Below are 26,168 nucleotides of genomic sequence, written 5' to 3' on the forward strand. Positions count from 1 at the left end.
TCTCTATGGTTCTTTTATATGCATTCTCCAACATATAATAAAAAACTGACATATAGAGAGGCAGAATAATGACTGATAATCAAGAGAGGAAAAAGGTATAGAAACAAATCCACAGATGACCCAAGTATTCGAGTTAGCAGCCAAGGTCTTTAAAATGCCACCAATTAGTATGTTAAAAGAAAATAGAGAAAATGATGTGAATTAATTTTTAAAATAAACTTCCACCAAATAACTTGAATCTAGTTTAAAAAGTCTAAACCTGAAATAGAGTATCTAGAACTGGGGACTCACTGGGTAGATTTAACTGCAGATTTGGAACAGCATCAAACAGGATTAGTGAACTCAAATTCAGGTCAATAAAATGTTCACAGTGAAGCACAGAACAGGAAAAAAAAAAAAAAAAAAAAGGACAGAACAGAGTGTAGGAGATAGGTAGGACCTAATTACAAAAGGTCTAATCTATAAATGGAGATGAGACAGAACAAGGTAAAAGCAATATACAAAGACATAATGGTTAAGAATTTTCCAAAACTGGTGAACTACACACAAATTTTTTTTCTTTGTTTTTTTTTTTTTAATTTTTTTTTTCAACGTTTATTTATTTTTGGGACAGAGAGAGACAGAGCATGAACGGGGGAGGGGCAGACAGAGAGGGAGACACAGAATCGGAAACAGGCTCCAGGCTCTGAGCCATCAGCCCAGAGCCCGACGCAGGGCTCGAACTCACGGACCGCGAGATCGTGACCTGGCTGAAGTCGGACGCTCAACCGACTGCGCCACCCAGGCGCCCCCTACACACAAATTTAAGAAGCTCAGTGAACTGGGGTACCTGGGTAGCTCAGCCAATTTAGCGCCAGACTCTTTAAATGTTTATTTTTGAGAGAGAGAGAGAGAGCGAGCGCACGAGTGGGGAGGTGCAGAGAGAGAGAGGGCGACAGAGGATGTGAAGTGGAATCCACACTGACAGCAGAGAGCCTAATGCAGGGCTTGAACTTGCAAACCATGAGATCATGATCTGAGCCACCCAGGGACATGATCTGAGCCAGCCCTTGATTTGGGCTCAGGTCATCATCTTATGGTTCGTGGGTTCAATCCCTGCATTGGGCTCCGTGCTGACGGTGCAGAGCTTGCTTGGGATTCTCTCTCTCTCTCTCTCTCTCTGTCCCTCCCCCATTCATGCACGTGCACTTGTGCTCTCTCTCTCAAAACAAATAAACTTAAAAAAAAAAAAAAAAAAAAAAAACCTCAGTGGACCAAAAGCAGGATAAATGCCAAGAAAACCACATCTAAGCACACCATAAAATGTTGAAAACAAAGAGAGAATCTTAAAAGTAGCCAGAAGAAAAAAAGATATTATCTTAAAGTGGCAATAATAGTACTGATAGCTGACTTGTCAAAAGGAATTCAGGAAGCGAATACATATACAATGGAATATTATTCAGCCATAAAAGAAAATCCTGCTGTTTGGGAGAAGATGGATGAACACTGAGGGCATTATGCTAAGTAAAGTTAAGTCAGACAGAGAAATACAAATACTGTATTATCTCACTTAGTTGTGGAATCTAAAAAAGCCAAAGTCACAGAAACAGAGAGTTGATTGGTGGTTGCCAGGGATGGGGGCGAGAGTGGGGGTGGGGATGGGGATGTTGGTCAAAGGGTACAAACTTCCAGTTGTAAGATGAGTAAGTTCTAGGGATCAAATGTATAGCATGGGGGCTATAGTTAACAACAATGTACTTGAAAGCTGCTAAGAGAGTGGATCATAAACGTTCTCACCACCATAACAACAAAAACCTGGTAATTATGAGAGATAAAGGATATGTTAACTAACCACGTTGTGGTAATCATTTTGCAATATAATTGCACTGCACACCCTAAACTTTTGCGTAACTTAAAGTTATATGTCAATTTTATCTCAATAAAGCTAGGGGAAAAAAGAAATTAAGGAAGCCAGAAAACAAGAAAATGATTTTGGAATACTGAAAGCTTCTTCTCTGGCCCACCCCCACCCCCCACCAAAAAAGCTACAATTCTACACCCAGAAAAAAAAAAAAAACAAAAAAAAAACAAAACTTCAAAAAATAAAGATATTTTCAGGCAAAAGAAAGCTGAGATAAATTGTTGCCAGCAAATTTGCACTACATCATTTATTGAAAGCAAGTTCCTCATGCTGAAGGAAAACATCTAAGATAAAAGTACCACTGCAGGGGCACCTGGATGGATCAGTCAGTTGAGCATCCAACTCTTGATTTTGGCTCAGGTCATGATCTCATGGTTCATGGGATCAAACCTGGTGTCAGGCTCTGCGCTGACAGCATGGAGCCTGCTTGGGATTTTCTCTCTCCCTCTCTCTCTGACCCTGCCCCATTCGCACTCTCTCTCTCTCTTTCAAAATAAATAAGTAAACAAAAAACAAAAAAAGTACCCTGCAAGAACTGATGAAAAACAGTTGAAAGGGAAATATGTGGTTAAATACAAAGAATATTTGCGATGCCTAAAAACACATAAAATTCAAATTTCACTCTTTCTTCTGGGCCACCGATATGCCATCCAGACTGAGGAAGACCCAGAAACTTCGGGGCCACATAAGCCAGGGCCACGTGAGCCACGGCCACCGCTGCATCGGCAAGCACCGGAAGCACCCAGGAGGCCGGGGTAATGCTGGTGGCATGCATCACCACAGGATCAACTTTGACAAATATCATCCAGGTTACTTTGAAAAAGTTGGTATGAGACATTACCACTTAAAAAGGAACTAGAGCTTCTGCCCAACTGTCAACCTTGATAAACTGTGGACCTTGGTTAGTGAGCAGAAACAGGTAAATGCTGCCAAAAATAAGACTGGAGCTGCTCCTATCATTGATGTGCTGCAATCGGGCTACTACAAAGTTTTGGGAAAGGGAAAGCTCCCCAAACAGCCTGTCATCGTGAAGACCAAATTCTTCAGTAGAAGAGCTGGGGAGAAGATTAAGAGTGTGGGGGGAGCCTGTGTCCTGGTAGCCTGAAGACTGAAACCACATGGAGAGAGGTTCATTAAATACTAACAAGTACCTTTCAAATAAAAAAAAAAAAAAAATCAAATTTCAATATCCATAAAATAAAGTTTTATGGGAACACCATCACACTCATTTTTTTATGATTGGCTTGGCTGTTCTAATGCTGCAATGCAGAGTTGAGCAGCTGCAATAGAGACTATGTGGTGCCCTCTCACACTGCTGCATCACAGTGCACTATAAATTGCAGTGATGTAGTTGTATCTGACAGCATGGAGTGTCACACATACTGCTGTACATGACATTTTAATTTTATTTATGAGTGCATAACCCATCATGTCAAAACAAGAAAGTGCACTTTAAATGTCACACATCAAGGCACAGTGGAGTATGTTTTGTCATCAAATTAGATGGCAAAGCATTGTCTTTATTAAGTAATGACACTATAACTATGCTAAAAGAATACAACATATAGAGACATTACCAGATTGTACTCATCATAAGAGTTCCCAACTCACAGGAAAGCATTAGAAAATCAGAAAATTTTAAATTATCTCATATTAATTTCTTCATAAAATGAAAAAATGAAACTGCAACCACACTATGTGTGTGAGTAGCTCATTTGTCAGCGTAGCAAGGAAAGCCATTTACTAATGGTGAGTTAATTAAATAATGTTTGATTACAGCAGTCAAGGAAATGTGTCTAGAGAAAACGAACTTGTTTAAGATTATTAGCCTTTCCAGAGAGAACAGTTGTTCAAGCAAGTTGAGGATATTGGGAGTAATAGCAATAGTCAATTTAAAAACAAGGCAAATGATTTCTAGCAGGTTTCCTTGAATACAGATGAGTTAACAGATGTTGCAGATTACTTATCAGTTATTTATTTGATCAATCAATACAGAGTTTGAGTAACTAAAAAATTAGCCTCTATGAATGCCTATGTGAAACTACTAAAGAGTATTTTCAAACTTAAGAAATCATTAATTCAGTATAACCTGAAGTGGAATCTAAGAAATGCTACAAGCAATGGTGGTAAAATGTGTGTGGTAAGAAAAAGGCTTAGTGGGGACAAATTAACAAAACTTGTGAAAATGTAAAATGTATAAGGTATTTCAAGACTATGGTTATTCACTGTATTACTCAGCAGCAGGTATTCTCAGGAAAATATCTGAACCCATCATGTCTTATAGACCAGTAGTGCCAAAAGATAAATTTCATTTGCTTTCGGGGATTTCACCATCATTGGTTCCAAAACAGAAGCTGAATATCCTGACTTGCCCCACCACTCAGCAGTTCCATGGCTTGGCAGTTTTACTGCCATTTTTTGAGCCCAAGGAATGGACTCAACATTTTTCTAAAGAAAAAAAATCAGCCGCAACCATTATTGTAGAACACCAAATGGATTTGAAAATTTAGCTTTTGCTGAAAACTTGGATTCTTGATGAACTTAAAATTAGCAAAAGACTGCTTATATAAGAAACATACTGCAGGTAAAGCCTAAAATATTTTAATAACTAAAGCTATTAGAATCGTATATAATGGCAAACTGCTTTATATGCTTCCTGTTCAAAAATTAAGGTCTCCATTCCCACACAAATTTGCAAAATATCTATTTTCTGAGCTCAAAGGACAATTTCAGCAGTGTTTTTTGGACCCTAAGTAAAATAGAAAATTCATATTTTATTTTACTTTTTAATTTTCTATTTATTTTTGATAGGCAGAGAGAGACAGAGCACAAGTGGCGGAGGGGCAGAGAGACACAGAGACACAGAAGCCAAAGCAGGCTCCAGGCTCAGGCTGTCAGCACAGAGCCCGACGCGGGGCTTGAACTCACAAACCGCAAGATCATGACCTGGGCCGAAGTTGGACGCTTAACCAACTGAGCCACCTAGGCGCCCCAGAAAATTCATATTTTAAAATCAATCCATGTATAACTGTGCAACTGAGGAGCTTCAACCTAACCTACAATTGGAAGTGACTAATCTGTACTATAATGATACGCTGAAAGACAAATATCAAGAATCTAACAGAATTTTATAAATGCCTTCCAAACGATAAATTATTTCCATTAAAATCATATACTCACGGATTGATGTTTGTATTTGGCAGTACCAATCTGTGTGTAGACTTTTTGAAAAGAAAATCTCATTAGAGATCAACATTAACAAATGAACAACTGCAATCAATCTTAATGATAATAGCTCTGAACCCCAATTAAGCATTATCTAACCCCCAAAATTAATTCCATTCTTCTCATTAGTAGACCTACATTATAAAAAATTATACTCAACTATTTACATTTTGAATTTTGTCAATAGGGTTTTGTGGAAGTTTGGTTTCTCTCGTTATGTAAGTAACTATGTAATAATAACTTTGATTTTTTCCTTCTGGCCTAGAAAGCCTAAAATATCTGCTATCTGGCCTTTTACAGAAAAAGTATGTCAACCTCTGAACTATGTATATAGTTCCACTGAACTCTATAATTGCTTATAGAACTAAAAATAGGTGCAGATTAAAAGAATACAGTATGTAATATCAATGTAATCTGAAGGTATAGATAGATAGTACAGCTCTACAGAGGAAAGCTGAGATATGGAGATAGCATATGCAAAATAATTTATGCAACTGCTCAGCAATCATATGGCTAACAGTATTATTAGTATTGCTATTCTGAGACTACTGTATAATATGGGATAAAACAAATGAGTAATTAATAATGTGATATTTTAGGGGTGCCTGGGTGGCTCAGTCGGTTAAACATCCGACTTAGGCTCACTCAGGTCATGATCTCGTGGCTTGGGGGTTCAAGCCTCGTGTCGAGCTCTGTGCTGACAGCTCAGAGCCTAGAGTATGCTTCAGATTCTGCGTCTCCCTCTCTCTCTGCCTCTCCCCCACTCGCCCTGTCTCTCTCCCTCTCAAAAATAAACATTAAAAAAATAATGATGATGACATTTTAATCCATTATTCCCTATATCCTTAAGAACAGAATTTGGGGTATGGGAAAAAGGATATATAGATGTCATATAAAAGAGATTAAGTCTTAAAATGTGTGTGTGCGTGGCTGTGTGTGGAAACAGATGTACATACATCACTCCTAACTCTGTCCTAGACAAAATGATAACTCAGCAATGCACATACCTAATGCCCAGATGACATTCTCAAATATCATTTTCCACTAATAACTAGGGTGTCTTGGAGAAACCAGGTAGTTACCAATCTGGAGCAGGGAATGTAAAAGATAAGCCTCAAACACTTGGTCATACCCTATAGCAAGAATGCTATAAAGAACACCTGGAGTGGATCAAGTTATTCAAGAGCTAATGTAGTAGGCTTCAATTGGCCAACAGTAGGACAATCTAAGAATCAATGATGTTAATAATTACCATTGATTAAAACCCATCAGATGTTTGAATTCCTAAATTCACAATAACACTATTTTAAAAATAGTTCTTAAAGGATAATAGGGAACTAATCTGCTATCTTGAAAGAGATAAAGACATAGATATGTATCCTGTAGCTCTGGATAACTAGTAGATAAGCAGAAACATCTCTTTTTTTAATTTTTTTTTTAACGTTTATTTATTTTTGACACACAGAGAGACAGAGCATGAACAGGGGAGGGGCAGAGAGAGAGGGAGACACAGAATCCAAAACAGGCTACAGGCTCCAGACTCTGAGCAGTCAGCACAGAGCCCGACGCGGGGCTTGAACTCATGGACCGTGAGATCATGACCTGAGCCGAAGTCGGACGCTTAACTGACCAAGCCACCCATGCGCCCCAGAGAAACATCTCTTAATAAAAGTATCCCAACTAATAAATAAAAAAGAAATAACAGAATGCTACTGTTTTGCAACTATCAATAATTTAATTGATCTGGGCATAAAGCCCAACTGCTAACATGACAATAAGAGAGAAAACCAGTAACATAACTCCTGATTAAAGAACACAATACTGCCTATAGCAATGCCTAAAGGACTGAACCAGAGTCTGACCAAGGCTGTGAATCCAGCTACCAATTTGTAATAAACACAGAGGATGAAGGAACATGCTTAACTGCAACATGAGATGTGCAATCAGTAAAATTCAAACTTTGGCCAGGGTTCTTCAAGAGAAAAAAATGTAAAGAAAGAGGCAGGGGGTAAACTGTAATTTTAAAAAAACTTAAAAAACCCGAAATTTTTAAAAATGAGTAACACGATAGTCTACGAATGCATACTTGGTGATAAAACTATAAAGAATAAGGAAATGATTAAGAGTCAGAACAATGGTTACCTGGGAAGGGGAGGGGGAAGAGGTTATAATCAAAATGGGACATGGGAAGGATTCCTGGATAGCTGAAAAATAGTTCTATTTTTTGACCTGGGTGCTGTAGTCTCATGAATATTTGCCTTATTTTAAAAAAAAGGGGGGGGGGGGGTGAGGGGGCACCTGGGTGGCTCAGTTAAGCAACTGACTTCAGCTCAGGTCATGAACTCACTGTGAGTTCAAGTCCCACATCGGGCTCTGTGCTGACAGCTCAAGGACTGAAGCCTGTTTCAAATTCTGTGTTTCCCTCTCTCTCTGTCCCTCTCCCACTCTGTTTGTCTCTCTCTCTCTCTCAAAAATAAATATTAAAAAGGCAGGGGGGTGCCTGGGTGGCTCAGTTGGTTAAGCATCCGACTTCAGCTCAGGTCATGATCTTGTGGTCCATGAGTTCCAGCCCCACGTTGGGCTCTATGCTGACAGCTCAGAGCCTGGAGCCTGCTTTGGATTCTGTGTCCCACACTCCTCTCTGCCCCTCCCCACTCATGCTCTGTCTCGTTCTGTCTCTCATAAATAAATAAATGTTAAAAAAAAATTTTTAATTAAAAAAGAAAAAAAGTGGGGTGCTTGGGTGGCTCAGTTGAGTGTCCAACTTCGGCTCAAGTCATGATCTCACGGTTTGTGGGTTCATGCCCCATGTCGGGCTCTATCTCCACTTGCACTGTCTCTGTCTCTCTCTCTCTCAAAAATAAATAATATTTTTAAACAAGAAAAGGAAAAAAAGGGGGGAGCACCTGGGTGGCTCAGTCAGTTAAGCATCAACTTCAGTTCAGGTCATGATCTCGCAGTTCCTGAGTTCGAGCCCCATTTCCAGGCTGACAGCTCAGAGCCTAGAGCCTGCTTCGGGTTCTAGCTCCCTCTCTGCTCCTCTGTCTGTCTCTCTCTCTCTCTCACTCACACTCACACACACACACATACACACACTCTTTTTCTCTCATAAATATTTTTTAAAGTGTGCACGTGTTTGAGATTTTCTGCTTATTTTACAAGGATTAAATATGTAAAACAACAATACTATTATTGCCTTAGAGGTTTATAAGACATGTGTAACTAAAATGTGATATCAGTAGCACAAAGGGTAAGGAGGACAGACTGGAATTCAATTGTTATGTGGTTCTCACTTTTTTTGAAAAGCACTAACTCTAAATGTAATAAGTTAAGAATTCAGGGGTGTGTGGGTTGCTCAGTGGTTAAGCATCTGACTCTTGATTTTGGCTCATGTCAAAATTCATGGTTCGTGGGATGGAGCCCCACACTGGGCTCTGCACAGACAGTGCTCAGCCTGCTTGGGATTCTCTCTCTCCCTCTCTCTCTCTGCCCCTCCCCTACCTGTACACATGTGCACTCTCTCTCAAAATATATAAACTTAGGGACGCCTGGGTGGCGCAGTCAGTTAAGCGTCCGACTTCAGCCAGGTCACGATCTCGCGGTCCGTGAGTTCGAGCCCCGCGTCAGGCTCTGGGCTGATGGCTCGGAGCCTGGAGCCTGTTTCCGATTCTGTGTCTCCCTCTCTCTCTGCCCCTTCCCCGTTCATGCTCTGTCTCTCTCTGTCCCAAAAATAAATAAACGTTGAAAAAAAAATTTTTTTAATATATATATATATATAAACTTAAAAAAAATAAAGTATGCAGACTGAGGGGCACCTGGCTGGCTCAGTCAGAAGAGCATGCAACTCTTGATCTCTGGGTCATGAGTGTGAGTTCCACCTTGGGTATAGAGATTACATACATACATACATATTAAAAAAAAAAAAAAAAAGAATGCAGATTGAAATATCTAGGGCAGTGGTTCTTAACCAGGGACAATTTTACCCTCCAAGGAGACATCTTGTAATGCTTGAAGACTGGTTGTCACAACTGAGAGACGGCTGCTACAGGTACCTAGTGGGTAGCAGCCAGGGATGCTGCTAAACATCATACAACACACAGGATAGCCCCCTACCCCACAACAAAAAATCACTGGCTCCAAATGTCAATTGTGTTAAAGTTGAGAAACTCTGATTTAGGATAACTGCTAAAAACAACTGTAAGAATGTATAACAAACAAAGAAGAAAAATGGAGTAATTTCACTTACATGAAGTTGAAAAATAGGCAAAACTAAATTATGATAGAAATCATCAAAATAATCAGTGGCTATAGGGTATTTTTAAGTTTATTTATTTGGGGGGGGGGGGGGAGGAGTAGAGACAGAATCCCAAGCAGGCTCTGCACTGCCAACACAGAGCCCAATGTGTGGTTCGAACTCACAAACTGTGAGATCATGCCCAGAGCTGAAACCAATAAAACCAAGAGTCAGACACTTACTGAACCATCCGGGTGCCCCCTAGGTTTCGTGTGTGTGTGTTGTTTTGTTTTTTAAGTAAGCTGTATGCCCACTGTGCGGCTTGAACGCAGAACCCTGAGATAAAGAGTTGCATGCTTTACCAACTGAGCCAGCCAGACACCCCTAATTAATGGTTTAGGGGAGTGAGGGTACAGACTTGGAAGGGGTACAAGTGCCTTTTGGAGCACTAAAAATGTTTTCTCTCGTTCTAGGCATATACTTTACTGTATATTAAACCTCAACTGAAAAAACAAAAAAACAAAAAATGGGGCGCCTGGGTGGCTCAGTCGGTTGAGCACCGGCTTCAGCTCAGGTTACAATCTCACGGTCCGTGAGTTTGAGCCCCACGTCGGGCTCTGTGCTGACAGCTCACAGCCTGGAGCCTGTTTCGGATTCTGTGTCTCCCTCTCTCTCTGACCCTCCCCCATTCATGCTCTGTCTCTCTCTGTCTCAAAAATAAATAAATGTTAAAAAAAAAAATTAAAAAAAAAAAAAGACTACTGAGCAGATAACCAAAGATTACCAGACTTAAGGTAAAGTCTTTAACATGAATCTTTCTTATCAAAAACAACCTGGGGGGCTCCTGGGGGGCTCAGTCGGTTGAGCATCCGACTTCGGCTCAGGTCATGATCTCACAGCTCATGAGTTCGAGCCCTGCGTCAGCCTCAGAGCCTGGAGCCTGCTTCGGATTCTGTGTCTCCCTCTCTCTCTGCCCCTAACCCACTCACATTCTGTCTCTGTCTCTCTAAAAAATGAATAAACATTAAAAAAAAAAAATTAAAAAAAAAAAACAACGTGGAAGAGACGGTCTATGAGGGAAAAATAAGCTTAAAAAAATAAATCAGCATCTACCGCTACATAAAAATATACAATGTCTTCAGAAAGTTCGGAGAAAACACTGCAACCAAGACTCAAAAACAATGTTATTTTTAAAAATCAGGTATCGGGGCGCCTGGGTGGCTCAGTCGGCTGAGCGGCGGACTTCGGCTCAGGTCATGATCTCGCAGTCCGTGAGTTCGAGCCCCGCGTCGGGCTCTGTGCTAACAGCTCGGAGCCTGGAGCCTGTTTCGGATTCTGTGTCTCCCTCTCTCTGACCCTCCCCCGTTCATGCTCTGTCTCTCTCTGTCTCAAAAATAAATAAACGTTAAAAAAAAATTTTTTTTAAAGATAAAAATAAAAATCAGGTATCAAGATAGAACTCTTTAAATAAAAACAGCAGAGATAAACATACAGAAATTCTACTCTTAGGTATTCTATTTACCCAAGAGATAAAAATGAATGTCCACTAAAAGACCTTAACAAAAATGTTCATAACAGCTTTATTCCAAGTAGCAAAAACTGGAAAAATGCCTATCAAACAGAGAAAGAGATAAACAAATTAGGGTATATTGATACAATGGAATACTGCTCATCAAAAGGAACAAACTACATGTAACATATGTGAATCTCAAAAACAATATGTTGAGGAAAAGCAGCCAAACCCAGGAATACATACTGTATGATTTCATTTACATAAATCTCTGAAACAGGCAAAAATAAAAGCTATAGTGATAGCAAACAAGAGTAGCTGCCTGGGATGATGTGGGGGAAAATTACTGGGAAGGGGTATGAAGGAACTGTGTGGAATTACGGAAATGTTCTATAATTTCACAGAGGTGGTGACTAAATGGGAATTGTCAAAATTAATCAAGCCACACCCTTAAAATCAGTACATTTTATTGTATGTAAATTATACTAAAAATGCTACATAAAACAAAAATGAATAACTCCACAGAAGGGGTGAAAGATAAAGGTGAGCTAATTATTCTTTTTAAGTTTATTTATTTTGTGATAGAGTGTGATCTGGGAGAGGGGCAGAGATAGGGAGAGAAAGAATCGCAAGTAGGCTCCTCGCTGTGAGCAGGAAGACCAACAAGGGGCTCATACAAACTGTGAGATCATGACCTAAGCCACAATCAAGATCCAGACGCCTAACCAGCTGAGCCATTCAGGCACCCAAGATTTTTTTTTTTTTTTTTTTAAGTAATCTCCACACCCAGTGTGAGGCTCAAACTTACAACCCTGGGATCAAGAGCCACATGCTCCTCCTACTGAGTCAGCTAAGCACTCCAGGTGAGGTAATTTTTTTAAAGTTTTTATTTATTTTGAGAGAGAGAGAGAGAGGGAGAGAAGGGGGGACCATGAGTGGGGGAGGGACAGAGAGAGAGGAAGAGAGACAGAATCCCAAGCAGACTCCACACTGTCAGTGCATGAATTTTATTCTGCATAGTTGCCTCATGAGATCATAATCTGAGCTGATATCAAGAGGAAAAGTATAAAAACATGGGGCACCTGGCTGGCTCAGTGAGTAGATCATGCAACTCTTGATCTTGGGGTAGTGAGTTCAAGCCCCACATTAAGGGTAGAGATTACTTAAAAAAATAATAAATAATAACAAAAATAAAAACACAAAGAAACTGAAAATCAGATAAAAAGACTTTTTTTTTTTTTGACAGGGAGACAGTGAGTGTAAATAAAGGAGGGGCAGAAGGGGAGAGACAGAATCAGCAGGTTCCATGCCCAGCAGACAGTGAGAGATCATGACCTGAGTTGACATCAAGAATTGGATGCTTAACCAACTGACCCACTCAGGCACCTCAAAGACAATGTAAATTAGAGATTAATCCAGGCAATCCAACATCCACGTAACAGGCACTTCCAAAAGATAACAACAAAAAAAATTTATAGGAGAAAATATCATTGAAATAACTCAAGAAAATTTTTCAATGCTGAAGAACACGAGTTTCCAGATTAAAAGTACCCATAGCAATGTGAAATTTCAGAACAGTGGGAACACAAAGATGATCTTGCAAATTTCCAGAAGAAAAGAATTCACATATAATGGGCAGGATTTAGAATGGTTCCGAATTTCAAAAAGCCCTTTTGGAACCAAGAAGATAATAGAGCAATAGCCTCAAAATTCTAAAGCTATGTGATTTCCAACCTAGAATTCTATACCCTGCCAAGCAACTCAAATTCAGTAAGAGCTCAAGTTAGAATAAGAGCTCTAGAGGCGCCTGGGTGGCTCAGTCGGTTGAGTGTCCAACTTTGGCTCAGGTCATGATCTTGCAGTTCGTGAGTTCGAGCCCCGCATCGGACTCTGTGCTGACAGCTCAGAGCCTGGAGCCTGCTTTGGATTCTGTATCTCCCTCTCTCTCTGCCCCTTCCCTGTTCATGCTCTGTCTCTGTCTCTCAAAAATGAATAAACGTTAAAAAAAAATTAAAAAAGGGGCGCCTGGGTGGCGCAGTCGGTTAAGCGTCCGACTTCAGCCAGGTCACGATCTTGCGGTCTGTGAGTTCGAGCCCCGCGTCAGGCTCTGGGCTGATGGCTCAGAGCCTGGAGCCTGTTTCCGATTCTGTGTCTCCCTCTCTCTCTGCCCCTCCCCCGTTCATGCTCTGTCTCTCTGTCCCAAAAATAAATAAAAACGTTGAAAAAAATTAAAAAAAAAAAAATAAAAAAAAAAAAGAATAAGAGCTCAAAAATTCATGTGCTATGCACACCTCCTCAAAAACATCTACTGAAGGATATGATATACCAAAACATGAGAATGAACCAAAGACACAGACAATAAGGTAAACAGCCAATATAACACAGGTAGGAGCATGAAACACCCAGGCTGATGGCAAAGACAGTAAACTCAGTAAACAGCTATAAACTAGATACAGAAGGCAACTATGCAGAATAAAATTCAAAATACTTCAGGAGACTGGTGAAAAGTAAAATGATACCGCCGCTTTGGAAAACTGTCTGGTAATTTCCCACAAGATTGAACAGTTACCATATAATCTAGCAATTCCACCCCTAGATACACACCCAAGAGAAATGAAAAGAATATCCACACAAAATATGTACATAAATGTTCACAGAAGCATTATTCATAATAGCCAAAAAGTAGAAACAACCCAAATGTCCATCAACAGACAAATGGATAAACAAAATGCATTATGTCCATACAATGTGATTTTATTCAGCAACGGATGAATTTTGAAAACATTGTGCTAAATTAAAGAAGTCAGTAACAAAAGATCATATATATATATGTATAAATGTATCTGTGTATATATGCGTATATATATGTATATATACATACTGTACAATTCCATCTATACAAAATGTTCAGAACAGACAAATCTAGTATATGTGCTGCCAAAGCAAGCACTAGAACAGGCAAGTCTAATACACAGAAAAAGTAGATTAGTGATTGTTTAGGATTGAAGAGGTTGCTGAGAAAGGGGGTATGACTGCTAACGGTTAAGAGATTTTCCTAGGGGGGAAAAACTGGAAGGGGGGGGGGTCCCCTGGGTGGCTCAGTCGGTAAAGTGTTTGACTTGATCTCAGATCAGGTTTTGAGCTCATGATTGTAGTTCGAGCCCCACAGTGGGCTCTACACTGGGCATAAAGCATACTTTAAAAAAAGTTTTCTTGGTAGGTGATGAAAATATGCTAAAATTGGTTGTAGTAACAATGATTGCATAACTCTGTAAATATGCTACAAACCACTGGATTAAACACTGTAAGTGGGAGAATTACATAGAATATAAATTATATCTCAATAAAGCTATTACAAAAAAATTCTTGGGATTAGTGGTAACTACATAGAAAAGTAAATGAGTAAGCAAAATAAGGTAACTATATGGAAAACAAAATATTATATGGGAAATAAAAATATTTTGGGGGCATCTGGGGTGGCTCAGTTGATTAAGCATTCAACTCTTGGTTTCGGTTGATGTCACAATCTCATGGTTTTGTGAGTTTGAGTCCCTCGTTGGGCTCTGTGCTTGCAGTGTGTAGCATGCCTGGGATTCTTTCTCTCTCCTTGCCCCTCCCCTACTCACGCTATCTCTGTCTCTTTCAAAATAAATAAACTTAAAAAAAAAGTAATATTTTACTACATCTTAAATTTTAAGTAATGAAGATCTATAATTATGATATAACTTTAGGAAGACTGGAGGAATATATGTGCGTGTATGTGTAACATATATGTTAGAGGGAAAGAAGACAGTGGAGGGATTTAAAAAGAAATCCTTATCTTCTATGGCGGGCAATCACAGATAATAAAATTTAAAAATCAGAGAGTAGTAATAGAAGCACAGTATTAAGGAGGTTAATGCCAAAATGATCAGCTATAAGAATTTTTTTTTTTAACGTTTATTTATTTTTGAGACAGAGAGAGACAGAGCATGAACGGGGGAGGGGCAGAGAGAGAGGGAGACACAGAATTGGAAGCAGACTCCAGGCTCAGAGCCATCAGCCCAGAGCCTGACGCGGGGCTCGAACTCACGGACTGTGAGATCGTGACCTGAGCTGAAGTCGGACGTTTAACCAACTGAGCCACCCTGGCGCCCCAGCTATAAGAATTTTAAGTTCTTTTGTGTGGAGTGATAGAAATGAAGAGGCAGTGTCTGGGGGACTATTTTATGAAGTAACTTTGCAAAATTCATTTAATTCTTTAAATTACAGACAGGTAAAACTTTGATTTTTATTTTTAATTTTTTTTTCAACGTTTTTTATTTATTTTTGGGACAGAGAGAGACAGAGCATGAACGGGGGAGGGGCAGAGAGAGAGGGAGACACAGAATCGGAAACAGGCTCCAGGCTCCGAGCCATCAGCCCAGAGCCTGACGCGGGGCTCGAACTCACAGACCGCGAGATCGTGACCTGGCTGAAGTCGGACGCTTAACCAACTGCGCCACCCAGGCGCCCCAAAACTTTGATTTTTATAAAATTTTTAACTCAATACAAGCAATTTAAAAGTTAAGAAGCTATTAGAAAATTGGGAAGATATTCAACAGAGGGGAAGTGGATATTTTGTGATCATCTTCCATAGCAAAAAAAAAAAAAAAAGAGAGAGAAAAAGAAAAAGAAAGAAAAAAGAAAAAGAAAGACTGCTTTTAAAGTACAAAAATTAATGGTATTAAGTACTAAAGTATATACTTAAAAATGGCTAAAATGGAAGGGGGCACCTGGTTAGCTCAGTCAGAAGAGCACAGTACTCTTAATCTCAGGGTCCTGACTTCCATTGGGTGTGGAAACCACTTAAAAAAAAATTTTTTTTAATGTTTATTTATTTTGAGAAAGGGAAAATCCCAAGCAGGCTCCTCACTGACAGCACAGAACCCAACGTGGGGATCGATCTCAGGAACCATGAAATCATGACCTGAGCCGAAATCAAGAGTCAGACACCGAACCAACTAAACCACCCAGGTTCCCCTAAGAAAAAAAAAATGTTTTTAAAGAAGGTTAAAATGGGAAATTTTATGTTAAGTGGTTAGTACAATTTTTTAAATGAAAAAATGGAAAAAAAACACCACCACCTCTGGGAAATACAACCAGGGATATGGGAAGGGATAGAATAGTAGGCATAATAAAACTTTTCATTTAATATGATCCTACATGATGCACATGTTATTACTTATAAAGTGAAAAATACCACTCAAAACAGTGTTGCTAACACTAACACCAACTAACATTTACTGACTGCTTTTCACATAGCAGGCACATTCTAAGTACCTTCACATGTACTAACATAATACTTAATTCTCACAGTATTCCTAACAAAGCATATGCCACATTCCCCTTCATCCCATTTTACAGAAGAAACTAAAGGCCTACAGAGGTTAAATAATTTGCCCAAGATCACCGGTTCAGAACCAGAACCTAGCTGTCTTACTCTAAAGCCCAAACTTTAATCACTATATTATAATGCCTCTGTATTAATATTAAGGAAGAATGAGATTTAGCAGAAAACTCAAAGGGTTACTAAATACTAAAGTACATAATGCCTACTCTCTAACTCCACTGGGAAATATGAACAGTTTTAAGTTTTAACCCTGAGTCTTCAGTCTCTAAAGTTGCTTGTAGGGACTAAAATCACAACCCATAAAAACCCGAGAAATTAGTTGCACTAAATAGCACTTACCAAAAAAAGAAAAAAAGAAAGAAAAGTCTAACTACAAGCCTTTACAACAGAAAATAAACATAATTCAACTTTTTACTCACTGCCTTCTACTTCATTAACCCACGAGGGCATACAACAAAGAATAACACACACTATTCTTTTTTTTTTTTTTTTTTTTTTTTTTTTTTTGAGGGAGAGAGTGTGAGCAGGGGAGGAGCAGAGGGGAGTGGGGAGGCGGGGGGGGGGGGGGGTGGGAGAGACAGAGGATCTGAAGCAGGCTTCACGCTGATAGCAGAAAGTCCCATGTGGAGCTCAAAATCATGAGCATGTCCTCAGCCTAAATCTGATGCTTAACCAACTAAGCCACCCAGGTGCCCCAACACACTATTTTTTAGCTCTCAAGTAAGATGTTCTTCAGATCTTCATGGTTAGTTAACTCTGCCCCTTATGAGAACATTCCAAAAGTCACATTTCTTCAGAAATATCTAAACTGTCACACACACAAAAATTTTTAATATCCTCTTCCTAATTCAGACTCCTACTTAACTATTTCACTCTTTTATCCTTAGCGTTAACCACTTTCTAAGATGCCATATACTTTTTGTTCATTGTCTATCTCTCCCACTAGAATATAAGCACCATGAGTCAAGGGTTTTGTTCACTGTACCCCTGGCACCTACAACAGTGCCTGACACATGTAAGCACTCAATATTGGTAAACAAAAGTATACATAAACAAAAATAACAAACTTTAAATGTTCTCCATATTTCTGAAGTTAATATTTATAGTTTTAATTATATATAAGAATAACATAATGATGATTTACCTAGGCCCCAAATCCTTCTCCAGGTGTTTGTAGAGCATTACATGAGAAGCTAAAATATTCAACTTAGCAATACTTTTTCCTAGTGTTCTCATTTACTAAATTACTGCTTCAGAAATACATTAGACATGTTATGAAGTAATTTCCTTGCCTGAACAAAAATCACAACTATCAACTACTCATTAAGAATATCATATAGGGGCACCTGGGTGGCACAGTCAGTTAAGTGTCTGAATCTTGATTTCAGCTTGCATCATCTCCTCATAGTTCATGAGTTCGAGCCCCACATGTGGCTCTGTGCTGATGGCGTGAAGCCTGCCTGGAATTCTGTCTCTCCTTCTCTCTGCCCCCCTCCCGTTTGTGCACTTGCACACTCACTTGCTCTCTCAAAATAAAAAATTAAAGAAAATTAGGGGTGCCTGGGTGGCTCAGTCAGTTAAGATGGGACTTGGGCTCAAGTCATGATCTCGCAGTTCATGGGTTCGAGCCCTGGGTGGAGCTCTGTACTGACAATGAGCAGCTGGAGCCTGTTTCAGATTGTGTCTCCCTCCCCCACTCGTGCTCTGTCTCACTCCCAAAAATAAATAAAGGTTAAAAAAAAATTTTTTTTAAGTAAAGAAAACTAAAAAATAAAAAGATCACATAGAAAAATCCTTGGGGAGGGGTGCCTGGGTGGCTCAGTCGGTTGAGTGTCTGACTTCAGCTCAGGTCACGATCTCGCGGTCCGCGAGTTCGAGCCCCGCACCGGGCTCTGGGCTGATGGCTCAGAGCCTGGAGCCTGCTTCGGATTCTGTGTCTCCCTCTCTCTCTGACCCTCCCCCGTTCATGCTGTGTCTCTCTCTGTCTCAAAAATAAATAAATGTTAAAAAAAAATAAAGTTTAAAAAAAAAAGAAAAGAAAAGAAAAAGAAAAATCCTTGGGGAAAAAATTATATATGCTATTAACATAAAAATTCCAAAGCTTAAAGAACACCTCTGGTTATAATTTCACAGGTATGTGTCATGGTTACATGAGAAGATGGTACTTGGTGGTAGAGTAGTCACATAAACATAACAGTGAATTTTAAAGTACCTCTTTTTTGGCTAATAAAAAAATGTATAAATATATAACTCTGGAACATAAAGTCATTCTACTTATAAAGCAAAACACAGAATCACACTGAATATCAGGAATAGGAACCTTGTTTTACATCAGAATCACCTGGAGGGGTGCCTGGATGGCTCAGTCGGTTAAGCGTCCGACTTCGGCTCAGGTCATGATCTCGCAGTTCATGGGTTCGAGACCCACGTCGGGCTCTGGGCTGACAGCTTGGAGTCTGGAGCCAGCTTCGGATTCTGTGTCTCCCTCTCTCTCTGTTCCTCCCCTGCTCTCACTCTGTCTCTCTCTCTCTCTCTCAAAAATAAAGATTAAAAAAAAATTTTTTTAAAAATCACCTGGAAACGCCCACCAGATTCCCATGTCCCTCCCCAGAATATTCTCATTTCTTTCTCAGATATGTGGTTTACAAATACATTCTCCCAGTTCATGGCTTGTCTTTTCATTCTCTTATCTGTGTCCTCCACAGAAAATAGTTTTAAATTTTGATGAAGTTCACTTCATCAATTTTTTTCTTTTCAGGGATCATGCCTCTGGTGCTGTATCTAAGAGCTCTCGGCCAAACTCAAGGTCAAGAAGACTTTTCTCAAGGCTTTCTTCCAGGGGTTTTAATGCTTTATGATTTACATTTAGGTTTATGATCCATGCTGAGTTACTTTTTGCATAAAATACATTATATAGGTTGAGGCTTACTTCTTTACATACAGATGAGCAATTTTTGCAACACCATATGTTGAAAAAGACTGTCCTTTCTCCAGTGAATTACTTGCACCTTTGTCAAAAAATCAGTTGACTATATTTAAGTCTATTTCTCAGTTCTCTATTCTGTTTCTTTAGTTCAATATATCACACTCTCTTGATTAGCATTCCTTTATACTGCATCTTAAAATTGGGTATTATGAATTTTCTAGCTTTGCTCTTCTTTTTCAAAATCGTTTTGGCTAATCTAATCCCATTAACTTTCCATACATAACTATGTAAAACCAAGGCATAGTAGCCAAGTCTTTAATGGTTTCTTAGCCCTCTAGAAAATTAGCATTTTGGGGCGCCTGGGTGGCGCAGTCGGTTAAGCGTCCGACTTCAGCCAGGTCACGATCTCGCGGTCCGTGAGTTCGAGCCCCGCGTCAGGCTCTGGGCTGATGGCTCGGAGCCTGGAGCCTGTTTCCGATTCTGTATCTCCCTCTCTCTCTGCCCCTCCCCCGTTCATGCTCTGTCTCTCTCTGTCCCAAAAATAAATAAACGTTGAAAAAAAAAAATTTTAAAAAAAAAAAAGAAAATTAGCATTTTTACTATTGCATCTTATCTTGTCAAAATCAGTTCCAAATATCTTCTCTAAATGTATATGGAGATGTTCATAACTTTTGACCCAATATATCCAGTACCAGAAACTTATGTGAAAAACACACAAATATAGATATAAAAATGTATTCAAGACAGTATTGTTTAGGGGCACGTGGGAGGCTCAGTCGGTTAAGTGTCCAACTTTAGCTCAGGTCATAATCTCACAGTTTGTGGGCTCGAGCCCAGCATTGGGTTCTGCACTGAGGGCAGAGCCTGCTTATGATTCTCTCTCTCTCTCCCTCTCTCTCTCTGCCTCTCCTCCAATCACTCGTGTGTGGCGCAGTCTCTCAAAATAAATAAATAAACTGGAGGGGAAAAAAAAGATAGTATTTTTTAGAAAGAAAAATAAATCCCCAGGTCCAACAAGAGAGAAAAGGTTAAATAACAGCTGGGAAAATGTTCAGAATATATTAAGTTTAAAAAATGAATACGCAGTATCTGATTTTTGAGATGAACTATAGCATATTCAGAAGAAAATGTATTACAAGTATTACTTCTAGGGGTGCCTAGCTGGCTCAGTCGTACAGCATGCAATTCTTGATCTCGGAGTCACAAGTTCAAGCCCCATGTTGGGCACAGAACTTAGTTTAAAAAAAAAAAAAAAAAGTATTACTTCTAAGTAACATCAATATAAGTGACATTTTCTTTATAGCTTCAGGAACTTTTAAAACTTTCTAGGGGCTCCTGGATGGCTCAGTCAGTTAAGCATCCGACTTCGGCTCAGGCCATGATCTCACAGTCCGTGAGTTCAAGCCCCACATCCAGCTCTCTGGTGACAGCTTGGAGCCTGGAGCCTGCTTCAGATTCTGTGTCTCCCTCTCTCTGACCCTCCTCCGTTCATGCTCTGTCTCTCTCTGTCTCAAAAATAAACAAACATTAAAAAAAATTTTTTTAACTTTCTATAATAAACGTGTATTGAATTATAAGTGGGGATTAACATTTTATTTTTTGAAAGGAGCTACTACCATTTTCTCAGTAAAATACAGGTAACTCTGTATCAGCCTGTAACTTATTTGTATCAAGTTTGTTCACAGACTAGGAATCATCCACACAGACAACGTTTTAGAAGAGTTTACTCTAAACCCCACAAATTCTTCTAGCCTACTGTCATGACAGTGACAAATACAATTTTCTCCATGCTTGTCTTCATGTTTAACTTTGGGTAGATTTGTAAGCACAAATTAATATTTTAAATTACATCATTAATAAATGACACATGGGAACAATATTTGCAACAAGCAACCTTCTTTAGGCACACAGCCTTTATCCTAGTTAAAATAAATAAAAACAAAACCTAACAAAAATGGGCAGAGGACACGTATAGATAACCTGCATATACATTACAAATGGCCAATGACATGAAAGTAAGCTAAATTTCATTGACAATTAAGAGAAACAACCATCATAAAAGCTGACTTATCAGAACTGCAAATTTTATAGTTTGACAATACCCATAAAAATTACATCATGGAATAAAAATTAGTATTTCTGCAGGATAATTTGACTAGTAAAATTTAAATACATATATCCTTTAATCCAGGCAATCTATTCACAAAAATATAAAGATATGTAAAAATGTCCCTTTTCAGCTTTGCTTGTAAGAGTCAAAAACTGGGGTGCCTGGATGGCTCAGTCAGTTGAGTGTCCAACTTCAGCATAGGTCATGATCTCATGGTTTGTGAGTTAGAGCCCAGTGTCAGGCACTGTACTGACAGCTCAGAGCCTGGAGCGTGCTTCAGATTCCCTCTCTCTCTGTCCCTCTCCCAATTGCGCGCGTGCACTCTCTTTCTCAAAAATAAACATTAAAAAAAATCTGAGAATGATTAATTGCCCATCAATAGACAGTTGAATAAAGTATATCCTTAACTGGAGTATTGTGCAACAGTTACAATTAATGAGACAATCCACAAATACTGATCATGGAAAGATCTCCAAAATAAACTATTATGTTTAAAAACAAGATGCAGAAAAAGCTTTTAAGTATAATTAAAATTATAGTTTAAAAATGCATAGTTATGTTTGTACATGCATAGAATATTTTTCTGAAGGATCACATGTCAAACAGTCAAGTGATTTTCAAGGGAAAGACTTTCATGCTGCTTGAATTTTTTCCTAGAAAAACAATAAACTAATGCCCTTAATAAATGTCCCTCATTACATCTTTAATGTTATAAAATTTAAATTCCTGTATAATACCTGCATAACAGATTTCACTCCATCAAGAAATTAGTATTTTTCTCCACCAAATTTACTAACCTAAATTTAGCTCCATGAGATATGAGAAGGTGAGATATGACTAGATCCTGCATGGGAAGTTTTATGAATTTAAACAGAGAAGAAACAATGTGGAAAACATAAGTGGCTACCTAGGTTTGGGGCTAGAACTTTCCATGACTATGTCTGGTGACCACCAGTGTTAGAAACATAGTAACCTTCCATTACTTTTAGTATTATAATAATATCCTTTACTATGTAATACAACATAATTATTACCAGTCCAATACAATAGTGAATTCCTTAAAAGTGAAGACAGCAGTTTAGCAGTTAAATATATTCAATTGGAAAAAAATAAAGTTTAAAAAAAAAAAGAGAGACAAGTGTTGGTCAAGATTACAGAAATTAGAACCCTCACAAGCACTGCTGGTGGGAATATAAAATGGTACAACCACTTTGGAAAATAGTCTGAGTTCCTCAAATGATACAGAGTTCTTATATGACCCAATAATTCAGAGAAATGAAAATATATGCCCACATTGACACTTGTACACAAATGTTCATGTCAGTGTTATTTTCAATAGAAAACAACTCAAATGTTCATACACTGGAACATTATTTAACAATGAAAATAAACGAAGTACTGATACATGCCACAACATATGAATTTTGGAAACGTTATGCTAAATTAGCCAGTCACAGAAGACTGTATGTTATAGGATTCCATTCATATGAAATGTAAATCTGTACATTTATTGAATAACCAAATCTATAGTCACAGAAAGTAGACTGCTTGCCTAAGGCTTGGGGAAAAAATGAGGAGTGACAACTAATGGATATAGAATTTCTTTTCTGGGTGATGAAAATGTTCTAAAGTTGATTGTCATGAGTTGTAAAACTCTTGTGAATATACTAAAAAAAACAACAACACTGAATTGTACATTTAAGTAAGTGAATTGTATGGTGTATGAATTGTATCTCAATAAAACTGTTATCAAAAAAAAAGGCGGGGGAACCTGGCTCAGTCTCTTAAACATCCAACTTCAGCTAGGGTCATGATCTCCTTCCTGGTTTTTCAGTTTGAACCCCGCATCCGGCTCTCTGCTATCAGCAAAGAGCCTGCTTTGTATCCTCTGTTTCCAGCCTCTGCTCCTCCCTCTCCTCAGAAATGAATAAACATTGAAAACAAACATTTAAAAAAAGGAGAAAGGATAATATATCGATTAAGAAAGTCTTAAGAGGCATATCAACCAAATGCAATTGTGGATTTTCTATGGGATCCTGATTCAAACTAATTTAAAAGTTTATGAGACAACTGGGGAAATCTGCATATTAGATATTAAGGATTTTTTTTAATTGAGTATATCTGACACATAATGTTACATTAGTTTCAGGTGTAGGAATTACTATTAAGAATAATGCAATTATGTTTTTAAAAAGAGTACTTATTTTTTTAGGACTCCAGTATTTACAGATCAAAGAATAGGATATCTAAGTTTACCTTAAAACAGTTTAATTGTGAAGAGTGTAGGTTAGAGAGGGTGAACCCAAGAAATTTTCAGGTCATTCATAGTGAATGGGGTTTTAAAATAGAAGTTGGAGTTCCCTGGACTAAAGAGAACAAGAGAAAAGTTGAAAAGGGCATTCCAGACAGATAAATAGCTTAGGCAATGGCACTGTCAAAAATTATCTATGGAGAGCTGCCTGGCTGACTCAGTTGGTGGAGCTCTGATCTCAGGGTCATGAGTTCAAATCCCATGTTGGGTGTACAGATTGCTTAGGCAAACTTAAAAAAAAAAACAAAAACTTAAACAAAAATTACCTACGGAGCAAGAACTGGAAATACAGTTGAAAAAGTAAGTAAGAACCAGATCATGAAGGGCTTTGTATGTCACACAAAGAAATTTTTACTTCATTTTGTGGAAGATAGTGTCTTTTTCTTTTCTTTCTTTTTTTTTTTTTTTTTTTTTTTGATGGTAGAGACAGGTCAGATTAGAACTTTAGAAAGAGGGGCGCCTGGGTGGTTCAGTTGGTTAGGTGTCCGACTTCAGCTCAGGTCATGATCTCGCAGTTTGTGAGTTGGAGCCCCAAGCTGGACTCTATGCTGACAGCCTGGAGTCTGGGGCCTGCTTAGGATTCTGTATCTCCCTCTCTTTGCCCCTCCCCCACTCACTGTCTGTCTGTCTGTGTGTGTGTCTCTCTCTCAAAAATAAAAAAATAAAAAAAAGAAAAAGAAAAGAACTTTAGAAAGGTTATTCTAGGAGCATCATACACTGGAGGGGCATAAGACAGTAAAGAGGCTACTGTCACAGTCTGAGTGACAACTGAGTATAACTTACATGGTGGCAGCAGGAATGAAAAGGAGGGGCTAAATACCAGAGACATGAGATACTAAAAATAATTGGATATGTGAAAAGAGGAAGCAGAAATCATCTTAAACGATTTCTAGCTTCTAGGCTCGTGTGGTTGGGTAGACAGTGTCAGTCAAATATCCAGAAAAGTGAATACAAAAGAGGCTTATGAAAAAAGGTAGAGACCAGTTTAGTGTTTACTTTTTAGTATAATTAAAACATAATTAAAAAAAAAAAAAAGCCATACTAGCAGAAATGTCTAACAGGAAGGCAAAAAATTAAGGTCTAATTAAAGATGTACACACTTTAGGACATATTTGGTAGCTGAAACAATCACCCAGAAGAGTTTATAATAATTCACACACCACAGAAATTTAACCTACTTTAAAAGTTCCCTCCCTACTCCACCTTGTTAATAATTAATTTATTCAAGGTATATATGTAAACAGTACATGCTAGGTATAGTTAATCTTTTATTTAGGAAACTTTATGTATATTGGGGGAAAGAAAAATATAGGTACATATTTGGCTAAACTTTACCAAAATTATTAACAAAATGCATGCACATAGAGTATTATCAAAGTACAAGCAGAGCTTTAAAAATGTAGTCTTCTAATTATTTTTTAAAGCATCAAGAACCCCATAAGAAAATTCATAACATTTATAGTCGCTCTTTTAAAATCCTCCACTTTATAAGAAATTCCAAAATGCACTTCTAGTTTTAAAATTTCTTTTTAATGTCTTCTGATACTCTAAAAAGGCTAAAACAGAATTGGGTTTAATTATTTTGTTTTATTTCTTTTAATTTTCCACATGAGGCTTAGCAATCTTTATCTTCATGAGACTACAGAGGTCCAGGTTGCTATGGTTGGCAGGTTTTGGTAATTAATGCCTCTCACTATCACTGTTCTAAAATTCTTAACCTCTTCTAAACAAGTTTTATAGTATTTAAATTATAAGAGGAGCCCTACACAAAGATTATCATTTGCTATAATACTATATAACCAAGATTTCAATCTTAATTTTTAGCTAATCTTCAGTCATCACGGGATGCCTGGGTGGCTCAGTTGGTTAAGCATCAAACCTTGGCTCAAGTCATGATCTCACAGTTTGTGGGTTCAAGCACCACATCAGGCTCTATGCTGACAATGCAGAGCCTGCTTGGGATTCTCCCTCCCTCTCTCTCTGCCCCTCCCCAACTAGAGCTTTCTCTCTCTCTCTCTCTCTCTCAAAATAAGTAAATAAACTTAAAAAAAAAAAATCACTTAAAAAAAAACTTCAGTCATCAAGAACATTAGATCTAATTGAGGCAACCTGGCAACTATAGATCAAACGTCAAAATCCAAATAAAATGCAATTTCTTCCCAAAAGGGAAAGCACAACTAAAGTAACTGAGCAGTCTAAATACTTAGCCACTTTATTCTACCACATGTCTTAGACACAGGTTGAATCACTTAAGGTCTATGGAGAAAATTCAGATACCAGTAATTCCTTGAAATTGCATGCAGAATTTGGAGGAAGGGGGGGCTGCCATTCTCAAAGGATGTGACTCCCCAAAAGATAAGCATTTATTCTTTTATCTTTTAGGTCCTATGGCAAATGCTAAGGAAAATCAAAGATCCAGTGGCATTTCTTTTTTTTATTTTTTAATTTTTATTTTGAGAGAGAGTGAGAGCAAGAGCGAGTAAAAGCAGGGGAAAGGGGCAGAGGGAAAGACAGAATCTCAAGCCGAGGCTGGGCTCAATCCCACCACCCTGGGATCATGACCTGAGCCGAAATCAGGTCA

The 26,168-nt window shown here is 38.5% G+C and overlaps 1 protein-coding gene and 1 pseudogene across 1 annotated transcript in view; one reads left to right on the forward strand and one right to left on the reverse strand.

Annotated features, from left to right (window-relative positions):
- UBE2R2 (ubiquitin conjugating enzyme E2 R2) overlaps window positions 1-26,168 on the reverse strand; it is a 114,579-nt gene that overhangs the window by 75,512 nt on the left and 12,899 nt on the right. The window lies entirely within an intron of this gene.
- On the forward strand, window positions 2,544-3,017 carry LOC125150837 (60S ribosomal protein L27a-like; annotated as a pseudogene).

Source organism: Prionailurus viverrinus, chromosome D4, assembly GCF_022837055.1.
Source record: "Prionailurus viverrinus isolate Anna chromosome D4, UM_Priviv_1.0, whole genome shotgun sequence".
Lineage (NCBI taxonomy): Eukaryota > Metazoa > Chordata > Mammalia > Carnivora > Felidae > Prionailurus > Prionailurus viverrinus.